Source organism: Protopterus annectens, chromosome 7.part0 (genome assembly GCF_019279795.1).
Source record: "Protopterus annectens isolate FY-2018-M chromosome 7.part0, PAN1.0, whole genome shotgun sequence".
Lineage (NCBI taxonomy): Eukaryota > Metazoa > Chordata > Ceratodontiformes > Protopteridae > Protopterus > Protopterus annectens.
This window is the reverse complement of record NC_056739.1, coordinates 1,227,244,338-1,227,265,391: the sequence shown is the minus strand read 5'-3', so window position 1 is coordinate 1,227,265,391 and position 21,054 is coordinate 1,227,244,338. Positions and strand designations below refer to the sequence as shown.

At 40.0% G+C, this 21,054-nt stretch overlaps 1 protein-coding gene across 1 annotated transcript in view; it reads left to right on the top strand.

Moving 5' to 3' along the window:
- Positions 1-21,054, top strand: part of DNAH1 (dynein axonemal heavy chain 1) — a 5,225,710-nt gene that overhangs the window by 1,488,903 nt on the left and 3,715,753 nt on the right. The window lies entirely within an intron of this gene.

Genomic DNA, 21,054 nt, shown 5'->3' with positions numbered 1-21,054 from the left:
CAGGTTTCGGAGATGGCTATAATGTCGGGTTGGTTGTGGCTTAGCCATGCTTGGAATTGGTGTATTTTATTATTGAGACTCTGGGCATTAATTGTGAAGAATTTAAGAGTATTGTAGGGGGAAGGAGTAGAAGAGGGAGGAGAAGGGTTGTTGTTGATTATGAGTGGCTGAGGTCCAGGGTTGGGATGGATGTCTCCAGCTAAAAATAGATTGCTGAAAAAAGTAATTTTTGCAAGTTTGAATTTGTGTTTTAAGAATTTGCATTAGTCTAGGATAGGCTTAGAGGTAGGTAACTTAGATGTAGTGTGGAAGATTTTTGGAAAGAATAGGTGCAGAGGATTAGGTTGAAGTAGGAAGGGTGAGATAAGGTAGAAGTAAGAATTAGACAGTGGGTGCAGAAGGGTTTGTGTAGAGGTTTGAGAGGTAGTTAAAACTGGAGGTTGGTTGGAGGAATATGAGGTGGCATAACACAGTGGGATTAGGAGTAAGAGGAGGCAGCTGTGAACTTGGAGAGTTGAGGTGATTAAGAAGGGCATGTTAGGATTTGGTATTATAAAGGTAAGAAGTTGTAAGGGAGGAATGGCTGTGAGGAGTGAAGTAGATAAGACTTGAGATAGAGTGTAAGAAAGAGAAAAAAAGGGGGGTGTGAACTTGAACAGATGGTGTGATATAGAGTGTTTAGATTAAATGGTGTAGGTGTGAGGCAGAGGGGTAATGAAGAGAATAGAGGGAAGTGTTGTTATTGGATGATGGGAAGAGGAGGGGAGATGGAGGGGTAGGGGCAGTGAGGAGGAGATTAGAGGGAAGTGTTGTTATTGGATAATGGGAAGAGGAGGGGAGATGGAGGGAGGTGTATTTATTGGATAATGGATTTGGGGGTGTGGAAAAATGTAAGATAAATGTAGATGCACTGGAGTGGGTGGGATTTGGGGATAGGGTAGGGGAGCGGAGTGAGCCCGTAGGGCGAACGGAGCGGGTAGAGCCAAGAAGGAGGAAAAAAGTCAGCAGAAAGTTATCAGTGAGGCAGAAAACAGGTCTGAGGTGAGAAAGTACAGGATAGTTACATTGTAAGAAAAATTTGATGTAGGGAGGATTATTCGGTGCTAGAAGCTGAAGCAGGGCAATGGAACAAAAATATCTTAAATTACAGGGTTTAAACAGGGCAGAGCCGGGTTAAGGGGAAGAGTTGCAGTATTGTGAATGTATACTAACTGCAGACTGAAGGACAGTGCCACCTAGTGGCCAAAAACAGGTAAGTACAGGGATAGACCAAGGGCACAGGGGAGAATGGGAGGAATCCTAGAAAGTAAAGGGGGAATGAACTCCGTGGTAGGCTGCTAACTATTGATCACTGGGATAGTAAATCACAGGGTAGTTTAAGATATAGTTGTAATTGTTAATAACATACACTTTTTAGTTCTTGGGGAGGTTACATGAAGCACAGCAGGATTTCCTTTGAGATGTCTGTTTCAAGGGTGGGAAGTCAGGGTTCCACGCAGAACAATGGGAGGCACTTACTCCAAAATGTTTCTGGTCACAATGGAGAACTCATGAAGACGAGTTTTGGACATCTCCTACTTCAGTCTCTTTGTAGAAGTTCTAAAATTTAGTAATTTAACCCTGCAGTCTGCATTACCACCACTTTCCATCCATTGTGCTATTTTAATCTTGGACCTCAAGGATGCTTACCATCACATTCCTGTTGCACACATCTTCAGGATATACCTAAGATTCTGAGTGTCTGTGTCACATTATCAATTATCTGCATTACCCTTTGAGCTGTCTGCTGCACCAAGGGTTTTTACAAAGTGCCTAGACCCAGTGGTAGCCAACTGCAAACTTCAGGGTGTCCACATTTTCCCTAATTCAGACAATTTGCTTATCTGTGTAGAGCATTTTTCTATAGACCAGAAGTCCTTAACATAAGTTACTTCTCTCCTACCTCAACTGGGGTTTTGGATAAATGTGAAAAAATCCTTCCCTGCTCCATCACACAGGATTTTCTTTCTAGGTTGTCTTATAGACACTCATGCAAAAAAAGCTTTTTTACCTCAAGGCAAGGTGAATTCATATCGGGGAAAAATACTATGCCTAATGGCTTCTGTGATCCTTATGATACCATTTGCCAGACTGCAGATGAGAAAGATACAATGGTATCTCAAAAATATGTGGATCCAGCATTTGCACCCCTAGATGTTCAAATTCCAGTGCTAGACTTTATAAGATCAGAACTACATTGGTGGCAGGATCAGATGGCTCTCTGCCTAGGGTTACCTATTTCTCTTTCTTCCTCAACAGAATCTGTACTGACACATTCTTCAGATTTTGATTGGGATGCAGTTACTATAGAAGTTAAAGTGCAAGGAGTGTAAGATAATTTGGACAAATCATAGCAGATAAATGTCAAAGAAATGATGGCTTTGATTCATGCCATAAAAGCCATATGTCATCTTTGTGAATCAGGCTGTCTTCAAGTAATTACAGACAATACCACAGTGATGTAGTACATAAACAAGGAGGTACCAAGACTTACTTCCGATGCTGACTGGCAGTGATAGCTTGGGAGTTAGCTCTTCAACACTCTTTAATCCTTCAGGTTTCTTACATACCATCAGACAAACTCAGCACATCCTGGACTGACTATCACAAGTGGAAGCTGAGCTTAGAGGAATTCCGGGAATTGATCCAGATGTGGCAAACACCTTAAGCAGGCCTGTTCACCTCCTTTGAAAACAGACAGATGCATTCTGTTTTAGAAATCAATGCAACCAAGCCTGGAAGACTGATGCTGTATCAATCCCCTGATAGAGGATATTTCTATATGCTTTTCCACCCTGTACTGTGATTTCCAAGGTACTTCGTAAGATTAAAAAATATTTACTAAAAATCATTGTGCTGACTCCCTTTTGGTCCAGGAAAAATTGGTTCTTCCTTCATATAGAATTAGCCCAAAGCTCCCTCACTGACTGGATCTATTCACACAGGATGAGGAGAGTTCAATACACCCTGACATCAAACATCTTCAGCTGAGTGCCTGGATGATTTAATTTTAATTCCTTTTAGCCTCCTCTTTCTTGTGCACATGCAACAGGTACTAAAGGAGGCAAGAAAGAGTGGTACTAGAAAGTCATATATTAGCAAATGGAAAAGATTTTGTATTTGGTGCATAGCCAGTAACCAGGATACCTTCAGATAATTCTCATCCATGGTACCCACATATTTGTTTGAGTTACTATCCTCTGGCCTTTCTTATGCTCTATCAAGGTTAATCTTGCAGCCATTTCAGATTGTCTGCCAATGGATCCTCCTCTTTTTTCTTTGTTTGTAGTTAAACAGTTTCTGAAAGAGTTGTTCCACATGAGACCCCCTCACAAATTCCTCCCTCATAAGATCTCAATTTTGTATTGGAAGAACTGATGATGTCACCCTTTAAACCTGCCCCTTTGGCCAATTTACGGATCATTACTTGGAAAACTGTCCTTTTGATTGCTCTGGCATGTGCAAGAAGAGTGTCTGAGTTGCAAGCTCTTATGGTGGTGGAACCCTATCTACTACAGACAAACCCCTCATTCATGCCTAACATAGTCTCAGAATCCACTTTGAATCAAGCAATCCATCTCCCAGTGTTTTATCCAGATCCAGAAAACAGAGGAGAAAATATTAGTTATACTTTGGATAAGCATAGACAACTTAGGTACCATCTTAATAAAACTAAGTCCTTCAGGAAAGCTGACCAGTTATTTATTTCCAATTTTGGGGTTAAAAAAGATCAACTGGTTTCTAAACAAAATATTTCTAGATGGTTGTGCTCAGCTGTTGTGTTTTGTTACTCCCACTATGGCAAAACTATTCCTAGCAAGGTTAAGGCCCACTCTACTAGGGCCTACGCCTCTTCAGTAACATACTGGAAAGGTGCGGACTCTAGAAGCATTGTAGAGGCAGCTACTTGGTCCTTTATCCATTTATTTTCAAATTGCTACAAGCTGGATTCCTTCACCAGGTCCACAGCATGCTTTACAAGGACCATTCTCCCAGGGTTCCTGGACGCTTATACTTCTTTCTCCCAGGTTGGGTAAACTATGGTAGTCTACCCATAGGCTACTGCAGCAGTGAGAATGATGAATATAGTACAGTTGTGCAAGTTGCACTGACTAATAACAGTAGATCTTCAAATTCTTCACTGCTGCAGTAGTCTTATCCACCCTCCGCCCCCTTATTGTGTATAGTTAGTGTGGATTACATCTCTGCTTTGTTGTTGTTGTTATTGATGATGTTGCTGGTATCATTGCTATTTAGTTTAGGATGAACTCCCCTTTTTTTCTTCCCTAGGGGCAAGAAAGTCCTGAAATTCTTTACCCTCTAAAATTGGCTTAGCCTATAGATAACCAGAGTTGATTGTGTGATGAGGTTAGAGAATTGGGAAGCTGGCTGGGTGCTGTATTCTTGGCAAGATACAACCCATTAAAGCAATGCAGCAAGAATTTGAACATCTACTAATATTGGTAAGTGCAACTTACACAATTGTACTCTTTGCTTAGACCTTGATAATAATGAGCAGCTTGAGCACTGCTTTAAGTTTAAGTAGACAACAAAGTTAAGAGACTTAAGGTGTTGATTTTTTTCAATAAAATACTTTAAGTTCCTTGAAGTCCAAAAAGAAATATTGTGTGCAATCAGTAAGATCTAAAAAAAAAATGATGGAAGTAATGCATAAAATCTGAAGGTAATGCTACTCAATGCTAGAAGTCTAAACCACAAAATGCACTCTCTCGAGGCACTCCTAAAAATGGAGAGCATCGATATCTGTGCAGTAACTGAGACTTGGTTCAAGGCTGCAGAGAGCAGCCCGCAATACCAGGCTACAACTCTTACCTCACTTTTCGGCCACAAAACCAAGACCAAAACACTAAAGGTGGAGGAGTGTCCATATTCACCAAGGATATTCACACCTCCAGGCTAGTTGCCCAACACAATGCATCTGAAGTTCTCCAGGTGCAACTAACACTAGGTAAGACTGCAATCCAAATTGTAGCTTGCTACAGATCCCCCACCATGCCCCAAGATTCTCACTACACCTTTCTAAACATACTGGAAAATAATAAGATACAACCAAACACCCTAATACTGGGTGATTTCAACTACCCTGCCATTAACTGGGAAAACTACTGGGTTACCAACTCCTTTTCCCAACGGTTCTTGGAATTCATAAATTCCAATGCCCTAGATCAACTAATCCATTATCCCACCAGGAGATCCAATATCCTAGACCTAGTCATTACCAACATGGGAGATAAATGCTCCACACCAGTGGTCACCCCCTCATTAGTCAGGTCTGACCATAAGCAAATCACCCTTGACATCCACATCCCACCCCACCCCCACGCCCCAGTAAGGAAACCTCCTTAAAAAACTTCTCCAAAGCCAACTTCATGCTACTGAAGTCAGAAGTGACAAACTTCATGACACCCATGCAGACGAGATCTGAAAGTTCGACTGCAGAATCTTACACTAAGGCACTGTACGAGCATATCCACTCGTGCATGAATCGTGCCATTCCAAATAGAACCAAGATGCTCTCCTCCAAAAAAAGGAAGCCAATCTGGTGGTCCCCTGCTATAAGCAAACTATACAATAGAAGGAAGAAACTATTGCAGAAAAGAGAAAAATCCCAGGATGCAATAAACTCCCTCACCAGCCTCAGAAAGAAGCTGAGATCCTTCATAATATCCTCAAAAGCTAGTTACGTAAATAAAATTGCCAAAGATTCCAAAGACAACCACAAGGCATTCTATAGTTATGTCAAGAATCTAAATGGCAATGTTCAGATCTGCTCTGAGCTTCAACAGAATGGCATTAAATATACTGATCCCAAGGATATTGCCAATATCCTGGCAGACCGATTTAGTGCCAATTTCACCCCCCTCTCACCCCCTAAAGGACCCATCTCAATACCAAAAGATTGCCATATTCCGGTAATCACGGTCACACAGGTAGAAACCGCACTCTCCAAAGCTAAGAATACAGCATCCATGGGACCAGATGACATCCCAGGCTGTGTACTACATGAACTACAAAATGAACTGGCACCTCACCTAAGTGTCATGTTTAATCATAGCCTCACCTCAGGCTTCATGCCCACTGAGTGGCGCACAGCTACAGTTATCCCACTCCACAAGGAGGGATCCACCTTGGATCCCGGGAACTACTGGCCCATCAGTCTGACGGGCCTGATCTGCAAGGGCATGGAACGCATTATCATGGAACTTATAAACAAAGACAATGGCAACCTTCAAACACTGGACTCCACCCAGTTTGGGTTTGTGAAGGGCTGATCTTGTCTCCTGAACCTGACTTACTTCTTCGAATCGGACTCCAGAGCTGTGGACGAGGGTAAGGCAGTCCACACAGCCTATCTGGAGCTTGCCAAGGCCTTTGACACCATCCCCCACTCTGGAATCATAGATAAATGTACTAAGCTGGGCATAAATCCCTACGTCACTCGATGGGTTGCCAACTGGCTTACTGACAGAACCCAGACTGTAAAAGTAGCCAACTCCAAATCCAGCTCCAGACAAGTGACAAGTGGGGTACCTCAGGGTTCAGTCCTGGGACCACTCTTGTTTGGCATCTACTTCCCTGAAGTACAGGCCAACACTAAGGGACTCTGGCTAACAAAGTTTACAGATGACTGCAAATGATGTGGATATTTTACAAAAGGGCTTTACAGAAACAGATGCCTGGTGCCAGAGCCATGGGCTCAGGCTTAATGCCAAGAAATGTATAGTTATCCCCTTTGGAAAAAAACATGTACCCATGAATTACCACATAGGTGGCAGTACACTAAACATCTAAAGTGTGATGAGAGACTTAGGGACACAGGTGGACAGTGGTCTCACTTTCCATAACCACATCGCCACAACAGTCAGGAAATCCTTCTATGTGGCACACCTCATCACTAAGGGCTTTTCATCCAGAAAAAAGGAGGTCATTGTCCCACTGTACTCATCCCTCATTAGACCCATTATAGAGTATAATGCCCCGTTTGGTATGTACCTCACAAGACGTCTGCAACAGCTGGAAAGGCCACAGAAATACCTCACTAAAAGAATCACAGGCCTAAAGCAGATGCCATATGCTTACCGTCTAAAAAAAACTCCAGCTATACTCTGTGGCATATCGTCTACTTAGAGGCAATCTCTGCTTAACATACAAGGCCATGTCAAACCCTGAGCTGTTGGACATGCTCCACTTAAAGAAATCCCAATCCCTCAGAGCCACACACTCCAGGGATCTAAACCTTGTCATCACAATGAACAAAACATGCTGGAGGGATAGGTTCCTGACCCAGAGACTCCCCATTCTCTGGAATAGACTGCCCACACATGTCAAGCAGAGTGCCTCCTTGGCCCTTTTCAAAAGGAACCTTGATGATTGGATGGGAGATAGGAAATTCACCCCGGGGATCATGTCAGTCGCCCTGCTAGACAGGGGTCCAGAGAAGTAAATATTGTGGAAAGAAATATCCAGGGAATTGTTATGGCTAGGCTTGTATAGGCCCTAGGGCCGATAGCCTAGTACCAACCTATGATCCATAAAAGAGATGAATGTTTTTCATTAGATCATTGTTACAGTAGCCATTATTACTATTTGGGACATATTCTGTCAAGGATGTTTGCTGTCCAGTAAGTCTACAAAGCTTTGGGTGCCTTCCTCACTCATCATACATCCATTGTCAGCACAAGATTACATGTTTGTATAAGAGGGGCTTATGGGTATACCAAAATTCAGAACTTTCTTGCAGTAGGTACACTTATGCAGATGTCTTGTCAGCTTAGCAGCATGAATATTGGCCTTTGGCTTCAGCTGTAATTTTAGGCAAATATGTATTCCCATTGGAGAAACTTTTGTTCTCTGTGAAACTTACTTGCATCTCAGGAAGGGTAAATGTTCTTGTGGTAGACAGATCCCTTACAAGGACACCCTTGCTGCCTGTTTTTTTATATTTAGATGAATTGTATGAAATAAGGTCCTGAAAGATTCACCTTTCTTTCACTCCTAAAACAATAAATAGCAGGTTGAATTTTTTAAGGTTTTCTTGGGAATAAGTACCACAGGTGGAGATGGAACCCTCTTCAGTGGACTTCCCTCCTCAGAATAAAATAATTTTGAAAGAGGCTTCCAAAGAATCTCAGACTTCCCCCGCTTTTCTGGTAGTATGAGTCTGACAACTCCACTGAGGCACCTTTGCAGCCCTTAGACTGTCAATCCAGCTGTCTTAGTCCCTCTGGCATGACCCCTTTGGAGGCTTCTAAGGTCTGAGAACTAAACATGCCCTTTCAGAGATTATGTCAGTCTGATCCTGCTTAAAAGGCTGAACCACAAATTATTCTCATTAAGTATAAAGGATGCATTCAGCAGGTGCTGATGAGGAAGAATGTGGTTGTGTCCCTTATGGAGGTCTCGCCTTTGGATTTCTTCTTTAAAACTGTAAGGCCCCAAACCCTAGAAAAGGACACAAAAAATTAACATTTGTCCTCTCCTTCCAATGCTCTAGTGCAGAAGACTTCCAGAGAGATTAGTGTAATTATGCACAGTGGCTGTTTAGGGAGATCCAGTCTCTTCCAGCCTTCTCATCCTGTTTCTACCCTGGTTAAATAAAAAAGATCCATCTATTCAGAAGAAGAAGAGAATCTCTCTAATTTTGATGTTGAGGATCTGGACTACACCTGCCAGTTGTCCTCCCCAACTCCTTGTGAGTCAGAATCTGAAGACATTCTCTCTTCAGACTCCCCCAGTGAGGAAATATCTTTTGGGATACAGTATCAGAAATGAAAGTTTACTTCAGATAGGAAGGTAAGGAGGTATCAGACTCTCAAAAGACTATGAGTTACTAAGTATGAACTCCACAAAATCAGTGGCCATACCTCTGGTGTTTGGAGCTTTAGAGGATGTCTCTGCTTCTGCCTGTTTCCCTAGATTCCCAACCTCCTGCCCTCAAGAAACCAAATTTTACATGGTACCTGACACATAAATTCCATTATAAAATTCCTTTGGCATATCCTGCTATTATTTGTTTGGATGGAGATAGAAGTTCTAAGACTTTTTCTGTTTTTAACCATGTGCCAAATGACACGGACAGATGTGCATTTGACAGATTTGCAGAATTTGGAAAAAAAAGTTTATACATCTTCCAAAATAATGTTTAGAACAATAAGTTGCCAAACTCGCATGTCTAAATATCTGTTACTTATTTTTACTAATATGCAACAAGCCATTGATAGCTTATCTAACTCAGACACTAAATCTAGACTTCTGACATGTTAAACTCTCTGTCCAAGTCACTATGCATTCTATTATGTGTGCTTATAGTACAGTAGATGCTGTGTTTTAGGACTGCTGCTGTTACAGGTATGGTAATGCACATTAATCATGTTTCCAGTTACGATGTTAAAGCTCATTAATTAAACATGCCAATTGTCAAGGACCTTTTATTTGGAAATTCTTTAGTTGAGTTACTAAAGAAGCTGGGAGAAAGGGGAAAGTTGATGCATGAAACCAAAAAACTCTTTTTTTTTCTCCTATTCCAGAATACCAAAAGAATTACCCTTTTCTGGGCCCTTTTGTAAAAGCCTTTTAAATCCTCCCATTAAAAGTCTGCTGAAGAGTAGTTCAAGAAAAAAAGTTCTTGTTACTGTAGAAATCAAACATGCCTACCTGCATTTTCCGGTTTAAAAAAATATCAGGTGTTATCCAATATCCAATACAGAAAAATCTCACTCTACAGATTACATGCATCCCATCAAAGCAGTACACAGTAGCAGATACTGGGATAGACTATCATGAGTGGATTTTGCATCCAGAGTCTTCCATAATATTACTCACCTGTGGAGAACTCCCCAAGTAGATTTGTTTGCCTCCTATCTCAGTAGACAGCTTAACCAGTTCTGTTCCAGGACAATTGGCTAAAAGGCCTCAAAAACTGTATTCTCTTTCCTATGGACAGGAATGTTAACGTATGCCTTCCCCCCTTTACCTTGATACCTCAAATTCTTCTAAATATCAAGGCAGACTTGCAAAATTTGCTTCTAGTAACTTCCTTTTGGCCTAGACTACACCGGTTCTCCTTTCTGATGCACCTAGCAGTGAGCATTGCCAAAACTTACCTCAGAGTGATTTGCTCAAACAGAACATTGGATTCCTAATCCAATCCAACATTCAACATTTCCACTTGAGTCTTCAGATGATAGATTTTTGATCCCATTTAGGAACCTTGTTTTCTGAGGATGTTCAGCAGGTGTTAAAGGTACTAGGAAGTCATACTTAGCCAAATGAGAAAAAAAAGATGTTCTAGTTGGTGTCATAAAGAGAACAAGATAAATCCTAAATAGGGACTCCTCTGGTTCTTCAGTACTTGTGTGAATTGCTCAACTCAGACCTAGTGTAGACTTCTATAAAGGCACATCTTTTGGCTAGTTCCACCTGTCTGCCTTTGGATGCCACCCTTTCCTCCTTCAAATAATTTTTGAAATGGGGTGTTATTATTACAGCACCTAATAAATAAGTGTTAAATAAAAAATCAGAATTCAATACACAGGAGGTTCAGATTCAAAAGTTTACTAGTGTACACCAGGAGGCAAAAAAACATACAAGTACAGAATTTTGTCTGACATGATGCAGGAAGTACAGAATATTTTATAGTGTTTACATTCAAGTTATGCCCACCTTACTGACGTGGTTAGTCACAAGGCATCTACATCACTTTTACTAACAGTATTCTATTCATCTAATAATGCTGATGCAGTACATTTAAAAAAACTTTTCCTGTAGATACAATACGGCCTTGCTATCCAGCTGGCCATTCATAATGTCTTTCTGTAAAGTTACTTCTTAAAGGTCTCATATCAGTTCGAATACAATAGCAGATTCAGACTTTAAATTCACCTCTTTGTTCACTGTTTCACTTTCCCACCAGCTGTGTTCTTATCTTACAGGGACAAATTACTACATCAGGAAAGGAAGATCTAATTATTTACAAGGGCAAGTTATCTTATCAGGAAGAAGCGGAAGATTTACACATTTTAATTTCCTGACCCAGCAGATAATCACTTATGAAAAGCATAACATTAAGCTTGCTGAGCTGGCAGCTGCCAGGGTCAGGGGTCAAAGCACACTGCAGTTTCAGAAGCTACTTGCATTTACACATGAATTTATCCCTTCTGTTATATGATTAATAGAATAAAATGCATTATAAACTACCTTGCTTTTAAACTAGCATTTCACATATATTTAAATACATATTTTTCTAACATTTTCCCCCTATTAATACTTTTTATTCTATTTTGAAGTATGCATAGTGTCATTTAATCTCCTAGCCTTTCCCACTCAGGATTTTCAGCTAGGTGAGTCATTTAATCTATACTTCAGAAAAAGCATCATCTGTAATCAATCTTTCAATTTCAATATCTTGGTAGAAAGTTTCAGTAACAGATACATCAACAAAATCTTTGATTAATCTTTTCATGCAGGGAATTCCACAGCAAACACATGCTCCTATTAGGAGTATACCCACACAAAGAGCAATTAGAATGTTCATTAGGATGGAACCCCACCCCCCAAACAGATTCTGGAAGAAGTCCGTCAGTGGGTTTGGGCCTGGTTCAGTCATGGCTGATACTTGCTGAATTACCTCTAGGTGATTATTTATCTCGTGGCGATTGTCAGGGATGAAAGCACAGCATTCTTCTTTGATAAGCGTGCACGTACCACCTTTTGCCGCTAGGGTGAAGTCAAGAGCCATCCGATTTTGTAGCACAACAGTTCTTTCTCATTGCATTTAGTTCATCAGTCACCAATTCTAGGGCGGAAAAAGTTGCATTACTCATTACTTCGAGAAGTTTCGACAACTTCCTCAGCTCCCAGATCGATTTGACTGCTCCATAGGTTGGTAGTATTCCTGCCCAGGATATAACACTGTCACCCAAGTCCATATGAGTCAATTCACTTTTGTCTTTTACTGAATTATGGTCTTTCCAACCAGCTTCGATCTTCCCAACTGGATTCACAGGTTTCTTAACTGGACCTTCAGATTTTCGAGCTGTTTCCCTTACGTTTCGTATCTTACCCAAAGGTAATTCTGCAGTATGTCTTATTGCTGGAACCAGATAACCCAAAAAACAACTGCCAGACCAATTCTCAGGTAACCATTTATATGCATTTTTCCCACAAATAAAATAACAGTTTTCTACTTTAGTACTAATACACATCAGCCCTGCATGAAACATTTTCTGATCTATAACTGACAATTGTTTAAACAAAACAGGGTTTTGTCGTACTTCGTTCAATGTTGTTTTCATTGTGCTCAAATATGAATCATAGTTAGTATTACAGACAGTACCTCCACTTTTAACTTCAATGTAACACTTGTAGGATATCGTAATATTACAATTACTCCATCCTACTTGGAGGGTATCGTTTTTAAAAAAGCACACAATTCCCTTTTGTGTAACAGGTAAAAATAAAGCTATTTTGTCCTGTGATCTCACAGTTCCTGTGTCGAAAAGTAAATTCTCCCAAGTCTCATTTATCCCCAAAGGGACAGCGGACATTATCAGTCCTCCATATGCTGTTGGTATAGCTGTACAAACCCAGCAATTTGAAATGCTCATAGTCTCTGCATACACACGTTTCATGGCCAGGTATGTGTTAAAATTTGGATGCCAGTCTATAGACGTTTCATCACGCCTTCCCACTTTCACTTGTGTGGTTGTGTGTAGGATGAACCACAGCAAGAGAAAAATTGTCACAATTACAGTTAATAAATGTACACACAACAAAATGATTATGCAACATCTCTGGGGTTGATCTAAACTTCTATTCGCTTTGCTTTTGGCCATCTCGGTCTGGTTGTGTATCAGTCTCAAAGTTTTTATCAAGTTGAAAGTTATTTACCGGTTTACAATGCGTCAAATGAACCCAGGACGTCCTCTCAGCTACTCTGACTGCAGTAGGTGTTGCCAACAGAACCTGGTACGGACCTTCCCACTTTGGACTCACCCAGTTTTTCCTTTTTGTCACTTTCAGCCAGACCCAACTTCCTGGGCCCACGACTGCTTCCACCGGTCTGGTCTGTTCCTTATCTGAAAAAGATTTAAACTGCAAAACAGACTTATTCGTTAACAATTTCTTCATATATTCTGCTAACGAACTGTCAGCCTCCTGCTCTGCAGGCATGAGAGCTTTCCACTGAGGCACATAATATGCTCTCCCAAAAACCATATCAAAGGTAGTCAAACCCTTTACATTTGGAACCGTTCTCATACTCAGCAGTGCTAAAGGCAGACAGTATATCCAATTCTTTTGGGTCTCCTCTACTAGCTTCCTAAGTTTACTTTTTAGGGTACCATTGTACCTTTCCACCAGTCCTGCTGACTGTGGGTGGTAGGCACAATGGTTCTTTAAGGAGATAACAAAAAATCTCCCAAGCTGGTGAATCGTCTGATTCACAAAATGTGGGACATTGTCACTATAAATCCTCTCCGGAATGCCAAATCTAGGGATTACTTCTTTTATCAGGGCTTTTGCCACTGTTGCTGCATCTGGGTTTTTGTTTGGAAAAGCTTCTACCCATTTAGAAAACATGTCTACAATAACTAAACAAAACTTCTTCCCTTCACATTTATTCAATTCTATGAAATCCATACAAATAGTATGGAACGGGTATGGTGGTATAGGAAAACTTCCTTGCTTGGTTTTAAATGCTCCTTGTGCATGGTGCTTGTTACAAGTATGACAAGCTGCACAAAATTTTTTTGTGTAGTTTATGTATCCGTATGTTTGGAATATTCGATTTACTAACTGTACCATCCCCCCTGTTGAGACATGGCACTGCCCATGGCTCAACAAAGCTGCATATCTAAATAAATTAGACGGCAATATCGGTTTTCTTTCTTTGGAAATGTATAGTCCATTCTCAAGAATTGCACCTCGTTTTACCCATTTTTGTTTTTCTGCTTTTGTAGTAAGCATCTGCATTCTTTTTAACATGTCTAAATCTAAAATCTCAGAGGGTTGTAATTCCTCATTTAAAAGTAAAGTTTCTGAGTCTGAGGCTGCTTGCTTTGCAGCTGCATCAGCTCGTGCATTGCCTTTTAAAATCTTATCCTGTTGTTTTGTATGAGCTACACATTTACAAATAGCTACTTTGGTAGGTAACTGAATAGATTCTAACAACTCCAAAATAAATTGCGCATGATTAATAGGTTTTCCACTGGATGTAATCATTCCTCTATTTTTCCATTGTTGTGCAAATACATGTACTGTAGAAAAAGCATACTGACTGTCAGTATATATGTTTACACTCTTGTTTTTTGCTAAAGTACATGCTCTCGTCAAAGCTATCAACTCTGCTGCTTGTGCAGATAAGTTGTGTGGTAAGGATTGAGCTTCTAAAATTTCAGTGTCTGTAACTACTGCATATCCCACCAGATTCTTCCCTGTAGGACCCCTTCTGCATGAGCCGTCCACGTAATATGTCACCTCAGCATTATCCAAGGGCATATCTGTAAGATCTTGTCTAGGTAAAGCTAACTGTTCAATTTCCTGCAGGCATCTGTGTGGTGTGCCCTCTGCAGGAGTTGGAAGTAATGTTGATGGATTCAGTGTCGTACATCGTTCAATTGTCATATGAGGTTGGCTCAGCAGTATAGTCATACATGAAAGATGTTTAGCAGGAGAAAGGTATGCCATTTTCTCTTGCAGTAAAATTATTGCAACTGCATGAGGCACTCTCAATGTGAGAGGGTGAAATAACACCACTGAGGCCGAAGCCTGTACTGCCATTGCGGCTGCAACTACTGCTTGTACACAGTGAGGCAAAGATCACGCCACTGGGTCTAACTGTGATGAATAGTAAGCTATGGGGCGTTGCTTGTCCCCATGTTGTTGCGTCAATACTGACGTCATGTACCCTTGCTTACAATCTACGGTCTGAAAAAAACGTTTGTGATAATTTGGAAGTCCTAAAACTAATGAAGAAGCTATCAACTGCTTCAACCTGCAGAAAGCCGTTTCTGTTTCTGTTGTCCATTGTAAAATATCTTGTGCTGCCATTGGTGTCTTATATATCAAATCAGTCAGTGGAGCAGATTCCAAAGCATAATTTGGTATCCAGCTCCGACAAAAATTAGTTGTACCTAAGAAAGACATCATTTCTTTCTTGGTTGTTGGTCTGGGTGCTTGCAAAATTGCTGTTTTTCTTTCCTCATCTAGTATCCTACCTTCATTTGATATTACATATCCCAAGTATCTAACTTGTTTTCTCCAAAGTTGTAACTTACTTTTGTTTACTTTGTGTCCTTGTAGTGCTAAAAATTTCAATAATGCTACTGTATCCCCCCTGCACTGTTGCTGGGTGGAGGCTGCTAGCAAGATGTCATCTACGTAAAGTAGAATTTGACTTCCTCCCGGTGGGGTAAACCCTGCCAGGTTGCTAGCCATTTCTTGTGCAAATATTGTTGGGCTCTCACAATATCCCTGTGGTAGTCGAGTATATGTATACCTTTTACCCTGAAATGTAAATGCAAACCAATATTGACTATCAGGATGTATAGGTATTGAAAAGAAAGCATTGCTAATATCTACCACAGAGAAATACTTCTGTTGCGGTTCTAAATCATTTAACAAGGTATGTGGGTCTGGCACCGTAGGTGCTCTAGGTATTACTGCATTATTTACAGCTTGTAAATCTTGTACCATCCGCCATTCCCGTTTGCTTTTTAACAGGAAATAGGGGTATTACATGGTGAATCAGGAGATTCTACCAGTACTCCTTCTTTGAGTAATGCTGCTATTATAGGCTTAATTCCTATTTCTGCATCCTTTCTCAAAGGGTATTGTCTTTTCTGTGGTCTAAAAGCTGACTTTGGGGTAATTGTAACTGGTCCTGCTGTTCGAATAAGTCCTACATCTGACTTGCCTGTTGACCACAGAGTTGTTGGAATTTCACACAAGGCCTTTTCTTCTTCTTCTAATAAAATGCTAATCAGCTGTCCTCGCTAGATTGCAAGTGTACAGCTGGATGTGTCTGTGTCAACCAATTCAGTTTTTGTTTTTGTATCCCTTGTCCTGACAGTTCTAAATCAGTCTGTTTCTCCCATCATGTTACTTTTTCTCCTAAGTCTGCCCATTTAACACTTTTGTTCTTTGTCAGGCTGACATGTGGCAACCGATTTGATCTATACAATGCAAGGAATTCTTGAGGTAATGAACAGCTAACTACACTGTTCCCCTCAGTATCCCAGTACAAAGTACGCAAAACCAATCTAGTTGCACGATTTCTAAACAGTTTTTGCTCATACTCTCTATCAGGTCCTGGTGTGGTACAGTAATATAGAGTACAGTGTAACAAATGCTGTTGATCAGTGTCAAGGGAGGGGGCTTTACTGATGGCTACATTCATCAGCTCCTCGGTCACTGCCCCTGGACCAGTCGTGACTAGGTCCTGGCTGCACCAATAAAAGGTTTCACCCTCCGATCGCACTACAAAGGTATCCATTTGTCTCTGTGCCTCCATACCTTGTACAGTTGGAACTACTGCTATGCCAAATATCTGCATAAGGTCCCTGCCCAATAGGTTTACTGGACACTTTGCAGAAACAACTATTTTACTTCTCTGGGTCCTACCTGAAACAGGGTCAGTTATTGCTATATCATGGGAGAGTGGCTCCCTGTATAGCTGTCCATTTGCTGCTTTTACTAATATATAATCAGGTGATTCGGAATGTTCTGGTAACTTGGAGGGGTGTATCAAAGTCTGTGACGCCCCTGAGTCACACAGGAATTTGACTTCCCTTCCCTCCACCAGAAGTGTCACTTCTGGTTTTGTATCTGCTAGGTAGAGCTCCAGGCTCAACAATGCTAAATCTAAAATTTCATTTCCATTTTTGTCTAAGTCAATTTGTACTTCCTCTACTCCTTCTACTACATTGGCATTTGTCTTTTCTATTCTAGCTGTTACTGGTGATTCCTGACTTTCATATGATGTATCCTCACTATCATATAGTCAGTCCTCATCCCCTTCATCTTCTGTAATTACCTTCTTGTTTTGTTTACAGTCCCTAGCTAGATGCCCTTTCTATCCGCACTTGAAGCATTCACCTCTCTTTTTCCTCTCTTCACAATCTTCTGATCGTTTGTCAGACTGCTTGTTTCCCTGGGCATTCTTCTTGCCCTTTTTACCTGACTGCAATACAAATACTTCAGCTCCGTCTTCAGCAGTGAAGACTTACGCCTTCTTTTTCTTTTTACTATTAAAATGTCTCTCAGCATGTCTAGCGTATTCCAGTAAGGCTTGTAGCCTCCCTGTTCGATGATCTATCATATGCTTCGTAATGAAGCTACTAATAGGTGCAATGCAACCTTTCAAAAATGCATTTTTTAATTGTTGTTCATACGGGGAATCAGTTGTTTGGTTCTCAGGAATCGACATACCGCTATGATTATTAAAACATTCTAATAATCTAGCATAGTATCCATCTATTGTCTCATTTTCTTGTTGTATGCATTGATTAATGCAAGTCCAGTCTGCTCTAGGTTTCCATTTCTCAGAGATTCTGTCTGTCAGACCTTTCGCTCTGTTGTCTAACTCCGCGTCACTATGTGGGAGTGGCCTAGGTTCTGCATTACGAGGATTCCAGGTGCCACAAATCATGTGCCAATCTGGACCTATAATTTGTCTTACTACTTTTTCTACTTCTTCCCCATTCAAGTGGTAACTTAACCTCATGCCTTGTAAATCTTCTAAAAATTTCGTAAAATTAACTTTCGGATGGGGGAATCCCTCAGTAGCCTTCCGGATATCTTCTGGTGTCCATGGTCTATATACTAAGAGTGTTGGATCCCGCCCTTCCTGCCCTGCCTGAGGATTTGGAACTTCTATAAGTGGGCATATTTCTTCCTCACTCTCATCCTGTAGATTCCTCTCTATCTGGTATGATTCTGTGTCCCTATGTGTTTTACGTGTTCGAGACCTAGTCTCAATAGGATCCCTAACAAATGGTTGTGGTCTTACTGAAACTTCAGGATAAGGCGGAGGCAGACCAGCCTGTCCACTCGCTTCATATCCTGAAAAGGGTAAGGGAGGAGGAGGAGGAGCTGTAGCTATTACCAAGTTATTATCCTCTTTGTCTAAAAATAATGTTTTTGAATTTTTAAGCTTCTGTTCCCTACAATTTGCTTCCTCAATCCACCTGTGTACTTGAGGTATGCCTAGTTGGCGTTGCTTTTTTGCCTGACCTCCTGCATCAGATTTAAGCTGTTTAAGGAGTTTAACTAGTGTAAGTTTATCTAGTTTACCATCAAATTCATATTTGTTAACCCATTTCGTATAATACCTAACATTATCAGCACGCTGTAATTGCATGTATTTTGCGTCTTCGGTTAGGGGCGGATCTCGTGAGGTTTTAGTGCACTGATTACCCATATCAAAGAAAATGTTACGTAACCCTTTTTTATCACGTGATGTCAATTTCTTAGTTCCTGTTTACAGTTTATCTAGAATAACTGTCTACCTTATTCTGTTACCCTGATCTATGACCAAATATACAGTACTTCCTTTTGTCCCTGATCTGCAAAACAAATCTTGACAATAATATACTGTAACCTAGTCCCTGATCTAAAACAGAAAAAAGGCAAATTCTTCCTACCTGAGCCTCCTGGTCTTGAAAATGGTCAAATTCCGCTCTTCGGCCACAGATCAGAAAGTGGCCAGCCTCTTTACACACAATTCAGTCGGAGGTCTTTTCACTCAAGAAGAACCATTTTGGTAACTTCTCCTGCGCAGTATTCGACCACCGATACACTCTGATCTGCAGCTAACCAAAGGAATTCCGTCTCGAAAGGACCAAACTGTTAAATAAAAAATCAGAATTCAATACACAGGAGGTTCAGATTCAAAAGTTTACTAGTGTACACCAGGAGGCAAAAAACCATACAAGTACAGAATTTTGTCTGACATGATGCAGGAAGTACAGAATATTTTATAGTGTTTACATTCAAGTTATGCCCACCTTACTGACGTGGTTAGTCACAAGGCATCTACATCACTTTTACTAACAGTATTCTATTCATCTAATAATGCTGATGCAGTACATTTAAAAAAACTTTTCCTTTAGATACAATACGGCCTTGCTATCCAGCTGGCCAGTCATAATGTCTTTCTGTAAAGTTACTTCTTAAAGGTCTCATATCAGTTCGAATACAATAGCAGATTCAGACTTTAAATTCACCTCTTTGTTCATTGTTTCACTTTCCCACCAGCTGTGTTCTTATCTTACAGGGACAAATTACTACATCAGGAAAGGAAGATTTAATTATTTACAAGGGCAAGTTATCTTATCAGGAAGAAGCGGAAGATTTACACATTTTAATTTCCTGACCCAGCAGATAATCACTTATGAAAAGCATAACATTAAGCTTGCTGAGCTGGCAGCTGCCAGGGTCAGGGGTCAAAGCACACTGCAGTTTCAGAAGCTACTTGCATTTACACATGAATTTATCCCTTCTGTTAGTAAAAGATAAAAACTGCTGAGTAAAGCACTCCGGAGTAACAGGAAGCAATACAAAAGGAGAAACAGGAGTGCACCAGTGGCTAAAAAATCAAAAACTGCAGCAGGTTTACCGTTTATTGTTGAAAATGAAGTAAGCGCTTTCACGTCCTACGACGCTTCATCAGACTTCGACAAAATTCATATAAAATACAGCACCTTAAATACATCTTCCTTAATCAATATTCATCAATTAAAAAAGACAATTAATGTCAATTAAAGTGCAAATCGTAAATCTCAGTGCCAACGCTATAAAGACATGAAAAAGAGCTATACTATAGTTAAATAACATTTTACAGAAATCATTTTAAGAACCTATTTACATATATATATTTTTTAATTAAATAAAACCTCATAACAAATATAAACGTGTATGGCAACATATAAAATAAGTTTAAAATTAATGTTTGAGTGGTCGGGCTGCTAGAAGTGGTTTCAAAGTGACCTTGTCATTTAAACCATATTTGTGAGCCTGCAGCCTGACAATCCATTTATTTTCCATTTCCTCCAATTTATTTTTAAAATTCCCTAATCTATGAGTCCTTGCTACTATCTCTAGTACATGAAATTTAAAAGAATGACTGAGGCCATAATCTAAAACATGTTGAGCTAGAGCATTGGTAGTATTTTCCTTTTGTATCGCATATATGTGCTCCCTAATTCGCTCCCTTAATGTTCTATTTGTTTTGCCAACATAAAATTTTAAACATATTTGGCATTGAGCTAAATAAACCACGTCTATGGTTCTGCAGTCAGCATATCCCTTAAAACTATAAACCCTTCCAGTGTGAGGATGTTTAAAAGTATCACATGTTTCTATGTATTTGCATTGGTTACAGGTACGGCACGGGAAAGTGCCTATCCTCTGCGATGAAACATGTTGATTCTTGTTCTCTTCATAGCATAGCAGCCTACTTAAAGATTTCATATTTTTATAGGCTACACTAGGTTTGTCACTTACTATCTGTCTGAGTTTATTGTCACTTGTTAAAAACTTCCAATTATTATCAATAATTTGTTTAATATGCTTGTTTCTGTTGGACCACTCAAACATTAATTTTAAACTTATTTTATATGTTGCCATACACGTTTATATTTGTTATGAGGTTTTATTTAATTAAAAAATATATATATATGTAAATAGGTTCTTAAAATGATTTCTGTAAAATGTTATTTAACTATAGTATAGCTCTTTTTCATGTCTTTATAGCGTTGACACTGAGATTTACGATTTGCACTTTAATTGACATTAATTGTCTTTTTTAATTGATGAATATTGATTAAGGAAGATGTATTTAAGGTTCTGTATTTTATATGAATTTTGTCGAAGTCTGATGAAGCGTTGTAGGACGTGAAAGCGCTTACTTCATTTTCAACAATAAATGGTAAACTTGCTGCAGTTTTTGATTTTTTAGCCACTGGTGCACTCCTGTTTCTCCTTTTGTTATCCCTT